We start from the raw sequence: 20,693 nt of genomic DNA on the forward strand, positions 1-20,693 counted from the left end.
GGGCAGTGCCCTTCTAATCCTCAAGCATTGAACTGTATTGTAACTGTACTGTCTACTTTGTAAAACACTGTACAAACTGTTAGCACAATAAAACTCCTGAATAATGAAGAAGTAAAGAGTTACTTCCATGGCCCGTGGCAACCTGGGAATTTTGGTGTGCCAAAATATCATTCAAATGGAAAAGAGCTTTAATAAATACACATTTTTATTTCCATAATCAAATATAAAGGTAATAAAAGCTTTTGTCACGAACTGCAGTTCCAACATAAGAGTGTACAATAGAACAAGCATAGGATAGTACAGATGGATCATCCAAAAAAGAGCTTCTCTAGGATCCACTTGGTTATTCACTCATTTTGTCAGTATGGTAGTAAGATAGTTCCTGGGTCTGAATAAGGCATTCCCTACAATATGGAAAAGAGGTAGAATGAACCAAATGGAGATCTAGTCCCAAAACAGACCACCAATGGCTTGTGAATTAGTACCAGCCAGCAGGAGATGACCAATAAGCCATTGCTATAGAAAATGCATATCTGATCCAACATTGAAAAGATGCCATACATGTCAGGAACCATAAACCAGGAGGAGGCAGAAATTGCAGCTAAAAATCACACCTTTAATGAAATAGTAAAAATAACTAACAAAAAGTGACAAACCGACAGCTGAGCAGCTTCTGAGCACTGAAAGAAAAGAACTGCTCATTAAGTAGCACAATGGCAGTAACACCGTTAACTTATTCGGACCCAGGAACTATCTTGCTGCCGTACTGCCACAATGAATGAATAACCAAGCAATCCTGAAGAATCTCTTTTTTGGTTGAAACACATCAATCTGTTCTATCCTATGTTTGTTCTATTGTACACTCTCAGGTTGGAGCCACAGTTGAAGACAAAAGCTTTTACTACCTTTATATTTTAATATGAAAATAAAAATGTGTTTTTATTAATGTTCTTTTCAGTTTGAATGGTATTTGAGTGGTATTTTGGCACACAAAAAATCCCCACGGTCCCTTATATAACATGGTGGTAACGCTTTACTCCTTCATTATATAGTTTAGGGGATCGTGCCATTTATTTAGGTGGCGAAGGCCCCCCACCTACCATACAACTTAAATCCTGAATAATAAAAATTATAATAATAAAACCAATACAATTATTATAGTAGTAAATATTTTGTGAGGTATTATGGTTTTCTTTGTTATCATAGTGTATGGACCAAGTGATGATGATGAAATGATGATATACAGTTGAGCTTACAGAATATGTAAACCCAACATTTCATATTCCATATATGTGGTTGTATGAAAAAGTATCCTGTTCTCTTTGTGTTGGTTCCTTTGTGTGAAATCCCTGGTGTTCCTGCCAGCCCCTCTGCTTTCCTATTAAAAACTGACTACACTAAGCATGAGAGCACACCTTGGTCAGTGTTCTGGCTGTGCTGGGAGCTAATCCAATGATAAGGCTTGTGCTGACATGTCTCCCCCCCCCCCCCAGCACATCCATTCACAGGGAAGACCAATGTACTATTGTTTCTCCTTCCTGAGCTCCTTATGTAGAACAGAGGGCATGTGATCACTTTTATAATGTTTTTTATATGTATACATAAATGCTTTGCCTTTCATTTCTATTTTAAACTGAATGGGTTGTTTTACAAGGTGAGGGTTTGCATATTTTTAAAGGCTATAAGTACAGACAATTGCAGATGCATTAGCTAGGAAGATTTCACAAAGTAAAGAGCAGCAGTGTTTTAACTGGTTCAAGATGATCAATACATACGATAAACAATAGAAATAAGCATGCATTCTCAGAATATAAGAAACAAAAATATGCCAAGAAAAATGTAAAAGTTGCAAAGTGAATGTCATGGAAAAATTTTGGTAAATTTTGGGGAAGAAAGCTTTATAAAATAAAAAAGTTTATTTTTGTGCAAAGAGACAAGAGAATAAATGTTCACTGAAGTTCATAAAGCATAAGAAGAAATACAGTTTCCAAATGAGTCAGAATTTATGAAACAATGGAAAAATATCTAATCAAAGTCACTGGTAAATGAATGCCCAGCAAAAACACAGAAGCAGGGAGTAAGCTGCTTCGGTTGAGGGAGGAAAAAAATAGCATAACATGATAAATAAAGACCTCTTAAGAGAGACCTCACTGCTGAATTTTCGGGGATCAGCATGAAGAAGAAAAGCTCATGAAACTGAAACTCAAAACCTTAAAAAGCAGAGCGTTTTTGCCACGATTGCAGCACATTTTTCCGCGCAGCAAATGCGCCACAATCGCACAAACAAAATCACGAGAAGCCCAAAAAAAGGTACCGGAACCTCTTTTAGGTGTCGTGCGTCACGCATTTTGTTTGCGCAATCGTGACACATTTGCCATGTGTTTGCCCTGCGTTTTCAGGTGCCATTGAAATGAATGGCACCTGAAAGCGTGATCGCACGTTTTCACACTTTTACAGCGTGTTTTCAAATCATGGGCAGAATCGCGGCGATTCCACCCCCAATTTGAAAAACCCTAGTGTGAATGGAGCCTAGCTCAGTTTGCCATGCAAAGTACAGCCTAGTTTAAATATTTACATTGAAAAATGCTTATATTTTAAATATTTATTTTTTAATGTTTTGCATTTTGATATACAGTACCATTGATTTGAAAAAATCATGCAATTGTACTTAAATGCATGATTTTTTTAAAAGCACACAGCACATAACCACATACTGTATACATGACCTCAACCACTGAATAAATTGGTACGGTCATCATACGTAATTTTTAGTTGTACTATCGCTGCTGCATGAAAATATGGCTTAAAGTGATATTAAACCACTGTCAGTATTTTATGTTCATTACATTTCTATAGATTTTCCCAAGAGTAACAACAATGACATTGCAAAAAGAAATCCCTCAGTTTTGAATCACTTTCAGTAGATGATATATTCACTTATTGAGTATGCAGTTTCTTCTTCTATTATGTATTAATCCTTGCCTATGTTCAGTTGTAAGCTGGAGCCATAACCACTGCTCCAGGTTTCATGTTTCAGGACGCTTCCTTTCTCTTTCAGCATCCTATGGAGCCACCTTTGCATGCAGAGACTAGAGTTGTGTCTCCCTACACTGTGTATGTCAATACACACAACACAGTCCTGTAGTAAAGAATGGCAAGGCACTCCCACGCTTTTGACCTCCTCACCCTCCCTTCTCCAAGCTATCAGAATGGCTGAAGACTGCACTGTCCACTGCTAACTCTTTCCTGCAAAGACAAGATGTTCAGGGAAGCAGCACTGAGAGCAGGGGTCAGCAGCATTAAACGTTGTAAACTGCAAGTGCTGGGGTAAAAACTTTAACAAATTGTCTACTGGGGAATGTTTATTTTATTGTGCTCAATGTGTTAAGCTAAAAACACATAGGATTTTATACTACTCTGTGATGGCGGCAGTAGGTGGCCTGTCCTGGTGAGCCTCACTGCCAGGGTCATTCAGAAACATATGAAGCTATGATTTTAATACCCCCTGCATTAACTAAAACTGAAACACCATCAAAATGCTGTATAAAAACATGTTCCAATTGCCATAAAAAACTAGAACTCCAACTAAAACATTTCTTCTTTATAATTATATTGTTACATTTTGTCAAACTATGAAATTCATTGAAGCAATACAAAACGATATCCTTAGCCCTGGTTTACACTGGATCCGACATTGAAATTGTATGACTTCACTTGAAGTTGCACAATTTCAAAGCTGCATGTCAGTGCTACTTCAGGTACGGCTTGGCAGACATCTGTGTGACTTCTATGCAAATCGCACCTGAAACTGAAAAAAATAGTGCAGGAACCTTTTTTTCATTTCGGTGTGGCGCCACAAAGTCAGAGTCACACTGATTTCAACGGTAACATTGCCGACAATAGGGTGTGACTTGTCATGCAATTTGAAACTGTCAAATTGCAAGCCTAGTCGCACTGCTGTGATCCAGAGATTTTATCTCCAAAAATATTCCAATCACATCCACTGCCTAATGCGCTTGTAACCTAATTTTCATTAAATGTTTTACTGTGTTTTTCTGCCCTCCACTAACAACTGCCTCCTTTTCCCACTTACTTCCGTTAGTTGGAACAAGTAATACAAGATAGTTGCAGGCATGTGTATTGCTCTATGTAAACTACAAATCCCATAGTCCATGTCCGGAGCGAGCAAGAGATGGTAGTTACATTCCTACATAAAGTGTTGCCATAGAAAGTGACCATAGCCACCTTCTAAGGCTAGGTTTACACTACATGTGAGTGAAGGGTTGCATGCAATCACTCTTTCCTGCATCCGCATCAAAAAATGCGCTGCTGTTAGCAGACATGCAGGGATGCCATTAATTCTGAATGGGCTGCTGTGCCATCGGTGGCAAGGAAATCGCAATAGTGTGAAACTAGCCTAACAGTATGTTGGATCATAGCAGCAAAAAGAAAAAGGAAATTTGGTGATTTGGAGGAGTCTGAAATAGAAGGTGCTTTTGCAAGTTAAAGTAATTATGAACATACAATATTACAGACACTTCCTAAAAGTTATAACTGCGCAGGCACCATAACTCATTTTGCGTAGTTTCAGAAATGATCTGTACTTCCTTCTTTACAAGGTCAAAAAGTTCTGTCCTGTGACCATGCATCTCTTCTTCCTGATAGGGGGAGGCATGGTTACATGGTTTCCCATAATCTGTTCAGCCTGTGGTAAGATTCAGGCTGTGCTTGAGCAGGGAGAGTGTTTATAATATTTATTGTATGGGATTGGGAGGAGGTAAGTGTCAGAAGCAGGCTGTCATTTGCCGGGGGGTGTGGTGGCTGAACAAACTACCCAATACAGGCATGCTGAGAGTCTGCACAGTGTCCTGTACATCTGAATGGCCACCCATAGGTTGAAAACTGACCACACTAACACAGATCAGCATCTGTGCTTTGTGTGGTCAGTATAGAACAAGGAAGACAGATGACTGGTAGTTGTCAGCCACATACTTCGGATGGAATAGGTGCGTAAACATGATAGGGACTATGAATTATAAAATACACATATGTAAACATACACATACAGTATTTAGGGTAACATACACTTTAAGATATTTAATTGAATAGAACTTGGATATAGTGGTAAAAATAATAAATTCCAGCCAAGTCATAGCCCTACGGAAGTAGCCTAGTGCAACTGCCCAATATGGCCATTAACAACTAATTCTAGAGAAACTTTGGAGGCGATTTACTAAAACTGGTTCACTAAGAATCTGGTACAGCTGTGCATGGTAGCCAATCAGCTTCTAACCTCAGCTTGTTCAATTAAGCTTTGGCAATACAACCTGGAAGCTGATTGGTTTCTATGCAGAAATGCACCTGATTTTGCACTCTTCCGTTTTAGTAAATAAACCCCACTGGACTATATCAATGTCTTAAAGAAGAGCTGTTTGTGCTGCCTATAGCAACAAATGTGATTTAATTCCTTTCACTTTTTACCAAATGTTTTTAAAAGGAAAAGAACATATGATTGGTTGCTATGGGCAGTACATTTATTTTTAGACATATGATAAATGAGAAAGGTGAACATGCAACATGAAATATATATTTGCATTTGGCAAGTGGTGGGTGATTATTAGAGGAGGCCTTAGCCTCTGCCATTCTAGAAGTGACATGTAACCTTAGATTCTACTAATGACCAGTCTGTGCGAGTGTTTGACCTGTGATGATGTGGAAGTGCTTTTCTCTAGAGAACATAAATACTTTAATCCCTCGCTGCAAGGCACGGAAGGCAGCAAAGCGGAAGATCTAGCGCACTGAGCATACACTGCAGTCTCCTCCCCTGCACGTGTTTAGTAAGCCAGGTAATCTCCTGTCACCCAGACACCGGCCCCAGTGTCGCTTTCTCTAGCGTCACACTCATATTTGCTTAGCAATGTCAATATATGTGCATGAATAGGATATACACTATAGAATTATCTTAAAGATACACAGGAGCACTTATCTGGTTCATCCTCAGAGTCATAAAAAGTCCATAAAATACATTCACAGCTTCACAAACATCACAAAAAATACACAAAAAATCCATTACAGTAGAACCCAGCATTATACACCATGGAGATGCTATGAGTCAAGAAGTGACCCTGATTGTTTTATATAATTCAGGGAGCCTGATATCTCACTGTCAACAGCTCAGCAATACATTTCTCACTTTTCGCATGATTTCTCATGTTTTTACCACCTATAACCTCAACATACTTTTGTAAAAAGCATATGTAAATAAAGAGAAAAATACCTTAAAATATGTGCTCCCAGAAAATTCACTATATATATTTGCCACTTAAAGTGGTTGTAAAGGCTCAAGGTTTTTTGCCCTCATGTATTCTATGCATTGAAGGTAAAAAAAACATTCTGTGTGCAGCTGCCCTACCAGCCCCTCCTAATACTTGCCTGAGCTCCATCGTTATCCAGCGATGTGCATGAGAGCCTCGGCTCTCCGGGGACTCTCCTTGCTCATTGGCAGAGACAGCAGCAGCCATTGGCTCCCGCTGCTGTCAATCACAGCCAGTGAGCCAATGAGGAGAGATAGGGGACAGGGTCAAGTCATGGCTCTGTGTGACACAAAGAGCAGTGACTCGGGAGTGAGCCTGCTTGGGTGCCCCATAGCAAGCTGCATGCTCTGAGGGCATTTGGCAGAAGGAAGGGGCCAGGAGTGGTGGCGGGGGAATCTAGAAAAATGCAAAACCACTGTACAGAGCAGGTTAGTATGAGATTTTAGTTTTTAGTTTTTGGGGGTTTTTTTCCCCTTTATTATCACTTCAAGCTGGCCATAGATGGATATAATGAAAATTCTTAGGAAACATCTTAGGAAAACTAATACGAAAATTCTCAGAACATTCTCTGAAATTTATATATTTTCTTGTTTGCTTTTAACATTTGATTTTGCAATGAATGGACCACCAAATTAAAACCACATACACTGTTAGAAAGTCATTCATTCAAGAAAAAAATGTCATTCTGCTGCAACCAGCAGAAAATTAATGTTGGTTTGACCCCACGAATGATTACAAAAACAAACTTTCTTAGAACCTTCTTTTTGAAGAATTTTGGTACAAAATTATACCCATCCATGGCCAACTTTAAGCTTTCTTCTTCCCAGCATCCAATGGGTTACTGCAGTGTTTTGGTCCTCTAGGGTGTTACTATGTTGACAGGATCACCGACTATCAGTGTGTAACACGGGCCAGAACTTTATCATCACAGCATAGGAATTTTCTGACAGAGGCAGGCAGGTCAGCAGTCAGTACAGGGAAGATAATGGAAGCAAAGTCTATTTCGGCTGTGCTTCATTCTCTATTTAGGCATAGATCACAGTGTACAGAATCTGTTTTTCTTCCAGCCTACTAATCAACTACAGTGCTGCTGTATCTGAGGCAAGCATCACAAGAAGGTGAAGTCCGTGAATAGATGTCAAATGTCAAGTAGAGTACACGCTCTACACATAATGAACTAAGGCATCATGTTCAAAGCACCAGATGTATCAAGGCATATACACAATCACGTTTTACTAGGACAAAGATGTGCATATTTTATATAAGTTCCAGACTATTTCACCTAAATGTCAGCACATCAGATTTATTTTCTGCAGCTCTGCAAATTAATACATGCATGAATTTCCCGTAACGTAACTGAGATTAACACACTTTTTCATAGCTGACTAAACAGGAATTATTATGCAATATAACCTGGAATTATTAGAGTGAATAAAGGGGTCAGTCCTCCTAAAACTGTTATTGAAATCTGAATTACATCTGGAAACACAGACACCAGGATCCTTGCACCAGAATGTCTAAGCCCACTTATCTGTTTACAGAGGAGAGATAGTTTCACCAAACTAATCAAGAGCTATAGTGAACTAGAGAGTAAAGCTGACCATAGATGTGTCAGATCTTTTTCATTCAACCAGCGGGTACCCAATTCCCCCCTCTACACTTTCAAGGTGGATGGGGGAATCCTCCCACTTTGTCACTGTATTCTCTGAGACAGGAGGCTGAAGACACTGATCAGTGCTGTAGGCTATGATCAACAAGAAATTTCACATGGTGATTGTCCAGAAATTGATTGGCAGATCAGCTTCTATACAACCTGCTGAACCGACCCAATTTCGATCCATCTATGAACTGGTTTACTCTGCCCACTAGTACCTACCCCAGTGTTGCCAACCATCAGTAATTTTACTGGCAGCCAGTAAAAAATGGGCACTTTTCTCCTGCCAGTAAATGCCAGTGACAGGAAATGGTTGCCAGTTAAAAATATGGCTGTGATGCTCTGCACGGAACTGCACATACGCAGTTCCGGTTCAGAGCCGTCCACACCATCCGAGTACCTGCTACAGTGTGTTCGGGCAGTGCAGGCAGGGGGTGGGTCTGGTGGAGGTGGTATCTACAGTGAAGGAAATAAGTATTTGATCCCCTGCTGATTTTGAATTTTGAATTGCCCACTCACAAAGAGACGATCAGTCTAAAAATCGAATGGAAGGTGTATTGTAACACTGAGAGACAGAATAGCAATAAAAAATTCAAAAGATATGCATGTCTAACAAATTATGCACTGATTTGCATGTTCATGAGGGAAATAAGTATTTGATCCTCTTCACAAAACATGACTTAGTACTTGGTGGCAAATCCCTTGTTGGCAATCACAGAGGTCAGACGTTTCCTGTAGTTGGCCACCAAGTTGCCCACATCTCAGGAGGGATTTTAGCCCACTCCTCCTGACAGATCCTCTCCAAGTCATTAAGGTTTGGTGGCTGACGTTTGGCAACTCGAACTTTCAGCTCCCTCCACAGATTTTCAATCAGATTAAGGTCTGGAGACTGGCTAGGCCACTCCAGGATCTTAATGTGCTTCTTCTTGAGCAATTCCTTTGTTGCCTTGGCCATGTGTTTTGGGTCATTGTCATGCTGGAACACCCATCCATGACCCATTTTCAATGCCCTGGCTGGGGAAAGAATGTTCTCACCCAAGATTTGATGGTACATTGCCTCGTCCATCGTCCCTTTGATGCAGTGCAGTTTTCCTGTCCCCTTAGCAGAAAAACACCCCCAAAGCAGAATGTTTCCACCACCATGTTTGAAAGTTGGGATGGTGTTCTTGGGGTCATAGGCAGCATTTCTCCTCCTCCAAACATGGCGAGTTGATGCCAAAGAGCTCCTCTGCATCATTCAGATGTTCAGTGGCAATCTTCAGACGGGCCTGGACATGTGCTTTCTTGAGTAAAGCGACCTTGCAGGCACTGCAGGATTTCAATCCTTGTCGGCGTAGTGTGTTACCAATTGTTTTCTTGGTGACTGTGGTCCAAGCTGCCTGGAGCCATTGACAAGATCCTCACGTGTAGTTCTGGGATGATTCCTCACTGTTCTCATGATCATTGACACTTCACGAGGTGAGATCTTGCATGGTGCACCAGACCTAGGGAGACTGACAGTTGTTTTGTGTTTCTTTCATTTGCGATTGATTGCACCAACTATTGTCACCTTCTCACCAAGCTGCTTGGCGATAGTTTTGTAGCCAAGTCCAGCCTTGTGTAGGTCTACAGTCTTGTCCCTGACATCCTTGGACAGCTCTTTGGTGTTTGTCATGGTGGAGAGTTTGGAATCTGATTGTTTGATTGCTCCTGTGGACAGGTGTCTTTTACACAGGTATCAAAATGAGATTAGCAGCACTCCCTTTAAGAGACTGCTTCTGATCTCAGTTTGTTACCTGAATGAACAATACCAGGTAGCCAGAAATCCTGCTGAATGATAGGGGATCAAATACGTATTTCCCTCATGAACATGCAAATCAGTGCATAATTTGTTAGACATGCCTTTCTTTTGAAATTTTTGTTGCTATTCTGTCTCTCAGTGTAACAATACACCTACCATTCGATTTTTTAGACTGATAATATCTTTGCGAGTGGGCAAACATTCAAAATCAGCAGGGGATCAAAGACTTTGTACCATGGTATCACAAAACACGCTTATATTGAAGGTAATAAGGAGCCGAGCAGAGCAGCCAGAACCTTGTGTGCGGAACAGGAGCAAGACATGCCAGGAGCGGGACTGTCATTGCTGTTTGGAGCTGGAGTTGACTCAAGGGACCACCTGGCATGGAGAAAGACTATCATTTATGACTCATGAGGGGACGTGCCATTGCAGTGAGGTGTCATCATCATCTGTGCTGCTGAACACTGCTGTGAGAATCCATTTTGTGTGTGTGACCCTGCCCATTCCAATTTTTTTTGCCCTCCTGAGTCCTGTTCCTGAGCTACTTACTATATCAAAAATAAAATAAGAAATATGTTTTTGCCTTAGATAGGATAAGTTCATCTTTTGGACAAAAATAATAAATGCACATTTTTTTTGCAGGTAAAAATGCTGTAATCATTGCACCAGGGATCAGCAGATCGCTGATGCCATGCAGGTCTCCTGCAGACCTGTCAGAATATCTGGTAGCTACACGAGATGTACCAGCAAGCAGATATACTGACAGGAAGCTTCAATGAAAACTTCATTGAAAACTACAATCACACATCTGCTAAGGCTGTCGGGACTTTAAGGCACTCTGTGAATGAATGATGCGGCATGTTAGTGGAGCCCCGTATGGCCGCATTGTTTTTAAATCTGACAGATAGTACAGGGAAACTTCTCCCCGTACTGTCTTTCAGAGGGAGAGGGGGCGTCAGGGGCGGCTGCGGCTATGGGAACATGTTACATGTTTCAAACTAAAAATGGGTGGAACATGGAACATGTTCCACAGGTAAACTTATCCTTTAATACCCATCTTAAATCACATTGCTAATTGCATATTGTATGTGTTTGTGGCCTAAATACTGAAATTTGCACTTTAAACTGTAATTTTTTACCTTTTGAAAAGGCCAGTAAAAATTTGTCTGTGCCAGTAAAATCTGGGTGTCGTGTCAGCGAATTTCAATCTGGTAGGTTGGCAACACTGACCTATCCATAAATGTAATATCAGTATTATGTGAACTGAATTTTTTTTTAGGGATTATAAAAAAATCTAATCCATTTCAGAAAAAAAGCAACAGTGTGTAAAAAAGGAGATTTTTTTTTAAATAAATGAAGAAAATCCATTAATATGTGTAATATTTTACACCTTTTTTGCTACATAAAAGTGTAGTATTTTCAAAGGTGACTAAGAATTTAAGGAAAACTGTTATACCAAACATGGAGCCTGCGCAGCATGGATGGTTAAACAATAAGAAAAGCATTATATTTTAGACTTATAAATGTTAGGGTGGAGGATTAAGTATAACTAAACCCTTCCTAGCTATGCACACAAATCACAGCAGTGCAGTGAAATATTTTTTATTAAATTTATTTGATAAAGAAAGTGACTCTTTAGTAAACTTTCTGCTCTGGGCGCAGATGTTCTAAGCAGTGGGTGGTACAGAAGCTCAAACTCAGCCACTGTTGCTACCCTATGACAGAAAGTCCCTCAACACCTTCAGCAGAGGTTAAGCTGCCAGGTGTAAAGAGAATAATTCAGCGTTAGGTTAAGGGTTAGCTAGATTTAATCAAGTGTTCGATTTAGATTAAGTCTTCAAATTTAAAGAAGAATTCCAGAAATGGATATTTTATACAAAATTATATTGGTCCAGCTTGGACTATTGTAACTGTGTATATACAATACCTGGCTGATTCCCCTGGAATCTGGAAATCACTACTGCTATTCCAGTGATCTCCAGATGCCATTTAGAGAATGCTTTCCATTCCTGAATAAAGGGAAAGCATTCTCTGATTGGATGAGGTGGAGAGCATGACGTCACAACCCCAACGCTCTACCTCATCAAATCAGAGCCACTTTGCAGTCATTCGGAAAATGCAACTCTCTCACTGACTAGCACCTGTGCCCAGTGTGTACACAATGCAGCAACACAGACACCCAGTGCAGGACCTGGAAGCCAATGGAGATCAATGGAGTAGTAGTAATTTCCAGCTTTCAGGTCACATCGGTTGGGTATGGTATATGCATTTTTACATTGGTCCGAACTGGACCAATGTAACTATGTAAAAAATATCCATAGCTGGAATTGTTCTTTAAATATGAAATTCTAAGTGTATCTAAACCCAAAATAAAAATGTAATATATTGCAGCTTACCTGTCCTTAGATGAGGTGGCTGCACTTTTTGTTTACCGTTTTGAGGCTTCTTTACTTTATTTTTTCCTACTAATCCTGCAAATAACATGCTTACTGTTTCGCTATTAAAAATATATACAAAGACCATTAGTGGGAGTTTGTATGTACACACTATTCAAATGCATCCTTTTAAAAAAAAAACACCTTTTTTGGTGTATATATATGCATTAAAAAAATATTATGTGAACCTAAAACGTACCACTAATGGTCTCTGTACATGTGTTCAATATTATATTGGGATGTTGGTACACCCTGATGTGTTTTAAACAGTGGAGTAGTCTGGTTTAGTGGAGCTCCTGTCCCTTTATGTCTACACTTTTTTTCTGTCTATAACTATGGAGGAATTCCAGGTTGTCACACAGGCTGGACTTCAAACCTTTATTCACCTTCATTACATAGAGGTTGATGGACCATGTAGTTTACATAATAAAAATAGGGTTCTTTATGTTCTCTTTAGGTTTTCTTTTAAACTCATAGAACATGACAATAGCAGTGCATTTCTATCTAGATCAACAGGTATTTTCTGAACTTGCTGAAAATGTTCTTAGCCTGAAAATAACTTATGCAGCCACCACATATAAGAATAGGTAAGTTGTAATATAAGACATTTTTGGTTTTGGGTTTAGATATGGTAGGGATGAGGTTAAAATGCTGGGGGAGTAAAGTGTTACAGGTTATTAGCTTTAGGTTATTATTATTATTATTATACAGTATTTATATAGCGCCAAAGGGTTTGCTCAGCGCTGTACAAAGGCAGGGGGACAAGACATGAGACAAGACAGAGACAGTGCGATACACGAGGGGTTCGAGGGCCCTGCTCTTTCGAGCTTACAATCTAGGAGGGAGGGGAAAGTGCTACAGGAGGAAGTGGCTGTGGGGGATGAGGTGGTGGGAGGAGTGGAGGTCAGATGTTAGGTGAGGGAGGGGTAGGCCTCCCTGAAGAGGTGGGTCTTCAGGGTGCGCCTGAAGGTGGTGAGGGTGGGTGACAGTCTGATGGATTGGGGTAGGGAATTCCAGAGGATGGGGGAGGTCCTGGAGAAGTCTTGCAGTCGGGTGTGGGAGGAGGAGATCAGGGAGCTAGAGAGTAGGAGGTCCTGAGAGGAGCGAAGGGCACAGGTAGGGTAGTATTTGGGTATCAGGTCAGTTAAGTAGGTTGGGGCAGCATTGTGGATGGCTTTGTAGGATGAAGGTTATTGCAGAGTGATTGTTAAGGGGAGTTTCGATATATGGAAAGGTTTTGCCTTAGGGGATACTTTATTAATTTCATTTGTTTTGCTAAAACTGCTAAAGAACAGCTGTACAACCCAACAGACACATAGGAAGTAAGATTGAATAATACTGCAAGTTTGGCCATACAGAATTTGCCAATTATTTTCAAAACCTACCTATCGTTGGCACACAAGGATGTCTATAAAGCACCTAAATTTCAAACTCGTTATGAGACCACAAAAAAAATTTGTCCCTGTCAAAAAAGGAACTGGTTTCATTTTCCAAGAAAAGAATTGATTGAAAGAACTAGTCTATAGAGACCATTCAGTGGACTATTACACCTTATCCTTGATGGCAGATGGTAACATGTTCAGCTATAAAAGCCACCATCAGCGCTCACAATTTATAGTGCTGTGTAAGAAACGATTAGGGATAAGCCTTATCTTTATTTTGCAATTCCCACTGAAGCTGTGCTTAGGCACATTTGCAAAGTGCTGTAGGTGTTCTATACAACCAATACTGGCCTTTGTGCATAGTAAGGGTGATGCAATTGCAGATGTTTTCTGGATTTAGAAGCTATTTTTCAAATATGTTTTAGTTTGTTTTACCAAGAGGACTTACAGATTACCATGCATCAGAACTAAGAAAAGTGTTCAGAGGGCCACAGTTACACTATTTACCATAATTAATACATATAGAGACACCAAAACCAGGCTATATGTAGAGCACCGTGAACACGACCTGTACCTGTAATAACAAACCATTTTCAGCTAAATGCAATATAATACTAACTTCAATCTGCTTTCATGAACTCCAAGAAGCTCTAAGCTGATAATGTGTGTGTTTGCACACCCCCACTTTGGTCACTAAGACACTTACATTGCATTGTGAAGTGTTTAGGAAAAAAATGAGAAGCTGTTTGTAAAGACTTGGTGACACAACACAGGAATGTTTAAGTTAATATAGTTTAGTATGCAGAAACTGTGTTGAGCCCAGTAGAGGAGATCAGCACGTGCTATCTACATGCAGCTTTGCTTTAAAACCCAGTTGAAGTTTGACATCTTTTTCTCTTTAAAGTACTGTACTGAGTAATCCTGAGGAAGTTGAATGATGAAATGCATTGAGCACAAGTGATATAACATGGACCTGGAAGTGCTGGTGTTTGACATTTTTAAAGGGGATTAGCTTTTTTTTATATGTAAGTACAATTTATTAAATAAAGCAGTTTATATTTTTAAACTGGTTACACTGTGGAGATATGTTTTGTTTTGGTGCCAGTTCTGAGTTGTGGAGGAGCACCTGGAGAGTGGAATTCAATGGTACATGGTGGCTTCTTGTTGGAGAAGAGGATAACCTGGATGTCCTGCTAACTGCCATTACCTCATAGGAGACCGTTAAACCTTTCATTCACTCAGAGTGCCTTGGGGCGTTCATATATATAAAGGGGTGGTTATATGGTAACTGCTATGTGAGTATAATGCTTTGAATATTGCTGTCTTGGATGTTAAAAGGTGCTACACTAGAGTTCTGCTTATGTTTTGATTGCAATTTCAAGTAGAGAGCAATGGAGGTTATTATGGTCATGTATGCATGAGGAATATTTCAGTGAACTGAAGAATAACTTGGATATCCTGCTTGCCTTATATGAAGTGTGCATTTTAGACTTGCTTATAAGCAGTGGGTCATAAACATCTGGTGATTCTTCACTGGATTCACCATAGTGTGGATTTATACTTGCACTATGTTTTTGTATAGTTATGTTGTTTGAATATATATTTTTATGTCACAATCACTATTGTTTAGCTTTTTATTAATACAATAATCTGACCAGAAAAGGTTGTATCATTAGACAGCTTGTATTTAAAAAAAGGTCTGAACTGCCGAGGTTGTTTGTAAAAACTTTAAAATATCAGTGTAAATAGACAGAATTAGCACACTGATTAGTTTGCAGTAAGCATGTACTTATCCAAACTGTAAAAGTGACTTTGGTAGCCATGTGCTAGAACTCCTTTCTATATAAATGACACTGTGCTGCAGTCTGGAGCCCCTAGGAGTAAATAGCTGTGTGCTTCCCCTAATGAATTCCCGCACAGAAGCTCCAATTCCGCCTGCTCTAGCTGCAGACAATCTGTCATGCAAGACCGATCAGGCAAACCACTCAGCTGCTAACACAAAGCAGAGTGCTCTCTTCAGAGACCTACGTGCTGTCACTCCTATCAAAGAGAGTGAAGAGACAAAACACCGAGACACAAAAGCGGGCTTTAGAAACTATTTAGCAAGCAAATGCTGAAAATGCACTTAAGTTCCTTTCCAAATTCATTTATGCTTAAATATACATATGTATGAAGTCTAACACAGTGAGACTATAATAGGACTCAGCACTATACACATGTAATATATGTTCAGTGGTGGGACGAATGCTTCTTTCCATCTGGTCTATAAACACTCCACTGGGCAATGTACAATGTATAGTAAGCTGTAACAACCAGAATTAATTTGTGACCGATCTGAGTTCAATAAACTAAGTCTAATTGGTTGTTTTGGGTTACTTAACTTTGTATGTCTTCATTGCTTTTTGCAGTGCTTTTTAAATTTATATAAAATTTTGCTACTTACCACTGACTCTTTGTTCAACAATAACCTTGTTAAGGGACAGAGGTCTGTTTCTGGTCCCTCACCATACTAGTATTAACTGAAACAAATTATCAAATGATAGCATATTTCAATTCCATTCTCCTAGCAACCAATCAGATTTCATTTTCGGATCCTTTCATAAGAACACCATCTAGTCCAATCAGTAGGGGATCTGTCATGACCAGATCCCTGCTGAGTTGCAGCAGAACAGGACAGATGTGTCAGGGAAGGCTTGCCCATAGTGCAGACATTGAGGCTTATTCACTAAAACTGGAGAGTTTGGTGCAACGCTGCATAGAAATCAGCTTCCAGGTTTTATTGCCAAAACTTAAGTGAACAAGCCGAAGTTAGAAACTTTGTTTGCCATTAACAGCTGCACCGGATTCTGAGTGCACCAGTTTTAGTAAATCTACCCCAATGTTCCCAGGTGCATACGTGTGCGCAGGCGCTTGCCGGCAAGTTTCCAGGCAAATGTGTGCAGGCCCGGGCTCGCACCTGTCACTAATGCTGTTGATAAATGGGCTATTTAAACAAGGCTGCTGCACTGGTTGATTGTTGTTTGATCTACAGCGTTCCATGTACTCTGTTCCTATGCCTGACTTCTGTTCCTTGCCTGGCTTGCTTCTAACCATGCATGAATTCTACCTGCCCTGACCTTGGCTTGTCCCTGGAATCTGCTTTTGCCTCCTGTCTTTGCTTGATCTGCCTCACTGTCGACGACCTTGGCCTGTGTCCTGATTATTCTCCTGCCTACCATTTATGCCTGATCTGACTGTTTGCTACTGACCTTTCATGTCTGACCCTGCATCCTGCTGACCCAGTCTGCCTCAGTGCCTCCTGACCAGTACACTCTTGCCTGGTTCTTGCCCGCTTGCTCGAGCACCTCATGTCATCAGCCAGCCAAGCACCTGCCAGTCTGCTACCAGCCAGCTCTGGGTCCACTGCATCTGTCCGCTGTCAGCAGCCTTTGTCTCCTGGCTCATTCCCAGTGGAGCACTGGCTATGTGCCTGCGAAGACTACTGGGCTTGCTTCAAGCACTCATACCTCGCAACCACTGTCTCACTCCCACTGGTTCCTGAGCTGGAGCTGTAAGAGAGGCTTTCCTCTTCATGTCAGGCTCTATAACCAGGTATGTGGCAAGATGTTACAAAGGTGACATCTGTGCCCATTCAGTTTTTTTTTTCACCAATCTGCTACTGGAGCCTTCTGGACCCATGTTTGGCGGCCAGATGAAAGCATATTAGCATCCATTTATATCAGGCTACTTCCAGTCCATCATGTTTGGGTCCAAAATCATTTTGTAAAGTGTTGCAAAAACTGTTGGTGCTATAAAAATCCTGTATAATAATAATAATAATAATAATAATAAACACTGGAAAAGGAACAGACCTTTTCTATTTTTTTTCTGGACCTAGACAGACTTGGAGGTAAGTCCATCCTTCCATTTACATCCACCTGGTCATAGTTCTGATTGTGACGGGAAACCTGATTGTACCATTTATGTGAAAGAGTGATTAGTGAAGTGAAATTAGTGAAAGATAATTGCTAATGGATTAATTAATTGATTATTGCTTTTATAGGTTACTGTATTCTGGATGTAAGACCTAGCTTGCAGTAGACGACCTTCAAGGTTGATATCTTCAGATAACACTGGGACATTCCAGGGATGCATATTGAGTTAGTGCATCCAAGCTATGTCTCATCACTCTGTAGGTTCTGTGAGAGGGATGTCTGAATCTCAATCCATCTCTCAGCAGAATAAAAACATACTTTCCCCCCTGAGTTGCTGAGCCTAACCGAGGAGGCCTCAAGCACCATTCTTCAGAAGTCCAATAATCTCTGACTCATTCCCAAGGCTTAGTACTAGGAAGATGTCTTTCTGTCTTCTGAGTGTTGCTAAGCAGCCAACTAAGTACTCAATATTTTACCCTCCAACTACTCATTTGACTTCCTACAGCACAGATTTGTTTGTTAGACCTGCTGGAGACAAAGAAGGCTGATATATAAATGCTTGAGAACTTTACTGAAGGGTAGGTACTCAACTTTAAAGGCAACAATAGAACTTAATACTGGTTAAAGCATTCAGCTACTGATTAACAATCTGTCTCTTACTTTTTTGGGGGGAGTGTGGGCCCAGATTGTGCACTCCTCCAAAAAGGGAAGTGTCGCCATGAACTAAGGTGGTTGACCCTTTTTTGCTCTCTCTCTCTCTTTGTTCTAGATGACCCTTTCTCCTCAGTAAAGGATTATCATTTTTCACCCACTAATTATTAGAGAATTGAACGAACATTACAATCAATAGAGTTTTGTACAATTCTTCGTATAGTGTATTGCCCCCATTATTAATATGCCTAAATACATTGTACATATTAACAGAGAACCAACTACCTTTTCATATTCTACAAACATATACACCCTATCCCGTAGTCTCATACTACTAACATAATGTCCATCAAAAAGTCCCACATACAAAAAAAGTCCAAAAATAAATAAATTATAAAATGTGCAAATAATGATCCTCGCTTCTTCAATCTTCCAACTGTGACAATGTCCAAATCTTCCCTTCAATCCAAAAGTACCTCAAAAAAATATACTAGATATAGTGCATTATCTTTTTAAAATCAATAAACGTGATAGCATGCAACCACACTGGTGACATAAATAAACATCACACATGTGAAGTGAAAAACAGCACACCACTTGACTAGTGGTCCTGTGAAACCACCACTGCAATGCGTGACACTCTACAAAACACAATTTGTGATCAGTGACAAAAATTTTGTATGTGGGATTTTTTGATGGACATTATGTTAGTAGTATGAGACTACGGGATAGGGTGTATATGTTTGTAGAATATGAAAAGGTAGTTGGTTTTATGCACTTTCAAGGGTGAAAGGTTGACTTTTCATGTGGGAAATTTAAGAGTGTTAATTTATTATATTAACAGAGAAGTATTAATTGGAAAACATGAAATAGATTAAAATACCAGAAAAGATCACAGTGTTAAAGAGTAAAATATGACAAATTGTCTAGCTGCATGTGACTTCTGTCCTTTCTGACCTAGAACAAGCATGTAGATCATAAAAGTCATAGTTAAGTCAGAGCTTCTGATTTGCACATTTGATCCAGATAAGTGTATAAAAAAGTGCTGAATGAAATTAACATGACACCCAGGGGACAATCATTTTCAGAAAAAGTGATCAGCAATGGGAACCTGACTACTCCTTTAGTACAGGTTCCTTTTTAGCAGTGAATTTCACCACTAGCCTTTTAGTTCTTATGGCACAAGACAGCTATAGACATGTGGAGATTATCATTTGAATGCTGATGTGTGTAATACAACAGAGACTGTGCCTGAGATGGTAATCACAGCATGCTTATGAATGGCAGAACTGATAGGATTACACATACAATATCTAATGTAACACCTCCCTAAACAATAGTGATCTCATCTGTATATATTGCCCTCTATTATTCTCTGTTGGTAATATTTCTACTGAAATATGCTTCATGTCTTCCTGCAGCATGTAGGTGAGATGGAAGCATGGATCATAGTAAGAGTATTGGGAAAGTGAACACAAACATTTATTAAACCTTTAATTATAAGTGATTTTATTTTAGCTTGCATCAGAGTTTGTAATATAGGGCAGGAGGTAGAGACAAAGCCATGAACTGTCACTACGTGATGAATTTACTTTCGAATGGAACTCAACACATTGCACAGATTTCAGCATATAATGCATTACAGAGATAATCACAAAAAAGTGCTTTTAGCTTGATGTAGCTTAGCAAAGAGATATAGTAACACAATTTCACCAAAATTTACTCTGCAGGTTGCCAGTTTCAGCTTTTATCCTCCATGTCCAGGCCCAAATCTATGCTGAAAGCAAGCAACTCTATGCAGCTTTGTGCTGTAACAGATTTAAACTAAATCACTTATACAGTGGGGAAAATAACTATTTAATCCCTTGCAGATTTTGTATGTTTGCCCACTTACAAAGAAATGAAGGGTCTATAATTTTTATCATAGGTGTATTTTAAATGATAGAGACTGAATATTAACCAAAAAATCTGAAAAAACATGATACAAATGTTATAAAGTGAGTTGCAGTTCAGTGAGTAAAATAAGTATTTGATCCCCAAGCAAAACATGACTTAATACTTGGTGGAGAAACCCTTGTTGGCAAGCACAGAGGTAAGATGTTTCTTGTAGTTGATTACCAGGTTTGAACACAACTCGAATTTTGGTCCACTCTTCTTTACAGATCTTCTCTAAATCCTTACGGTTTCTTGGCTTTCGATTGGCAACTCGAAGTTTCAGCTCCCTCCATAAATATTCTATAGGATTAAGGTCTGGAGACTGGCTAAGCCACTCAATGATCTTAATGTGCCACTCATTTGTTGCCTTGGCGGTATGTTTTGGGTCATTGTTATGCTAGAAGACCCATCCACGACCCATCTTCAGTGTTTTGGCTGATTTTACAATACATGGCCCCATCCATTGGCCCCTCAGAGCAGCAAATTTGGCCTGTACCTTTAGCAGAGAAAAAGCCCTGAAGAATAATGTTTCCACATCCATGCTTGACTGTAGGGATGTTGTTCTTAGGGTCATAGTCAACATTTTTCTTCCTCCAAACACAGCGAGTTGAGTTAATGCCAAAGAGCT

The 20,693-nt window shown here is 39.8% G+C and overlaps 1 protein-coding gene across 8 annotated transcripts in view; it reads right to left on the minus strand.

Moving 5' to 3' along the window:
- The window catches only part of LOC149465907 (sodium channel protein type 5 subunit alpha-like), a 518,022-nt gene that overhangs the window by 276,938 nt on the left and 220,391 nt on the right, over positions 1–20,693 (minus strand). The window lies entirely within an intron of this gene.

Source organism: Staurois parvus, unplaced genomic scaffold, assembly GCF_062004578.1.
Source record: "Staurois parvus isolate SC_StPar_1 unplaced genomic scaffold, SC_StPar_1.0 ptg000136l, whole genome shotgun sequence".
Lineage (NCBI taxonomy): Eukaryota > Metazoa > Chordata > Amphibia > Anura > Ranidae > Staurois > Staurois parvus.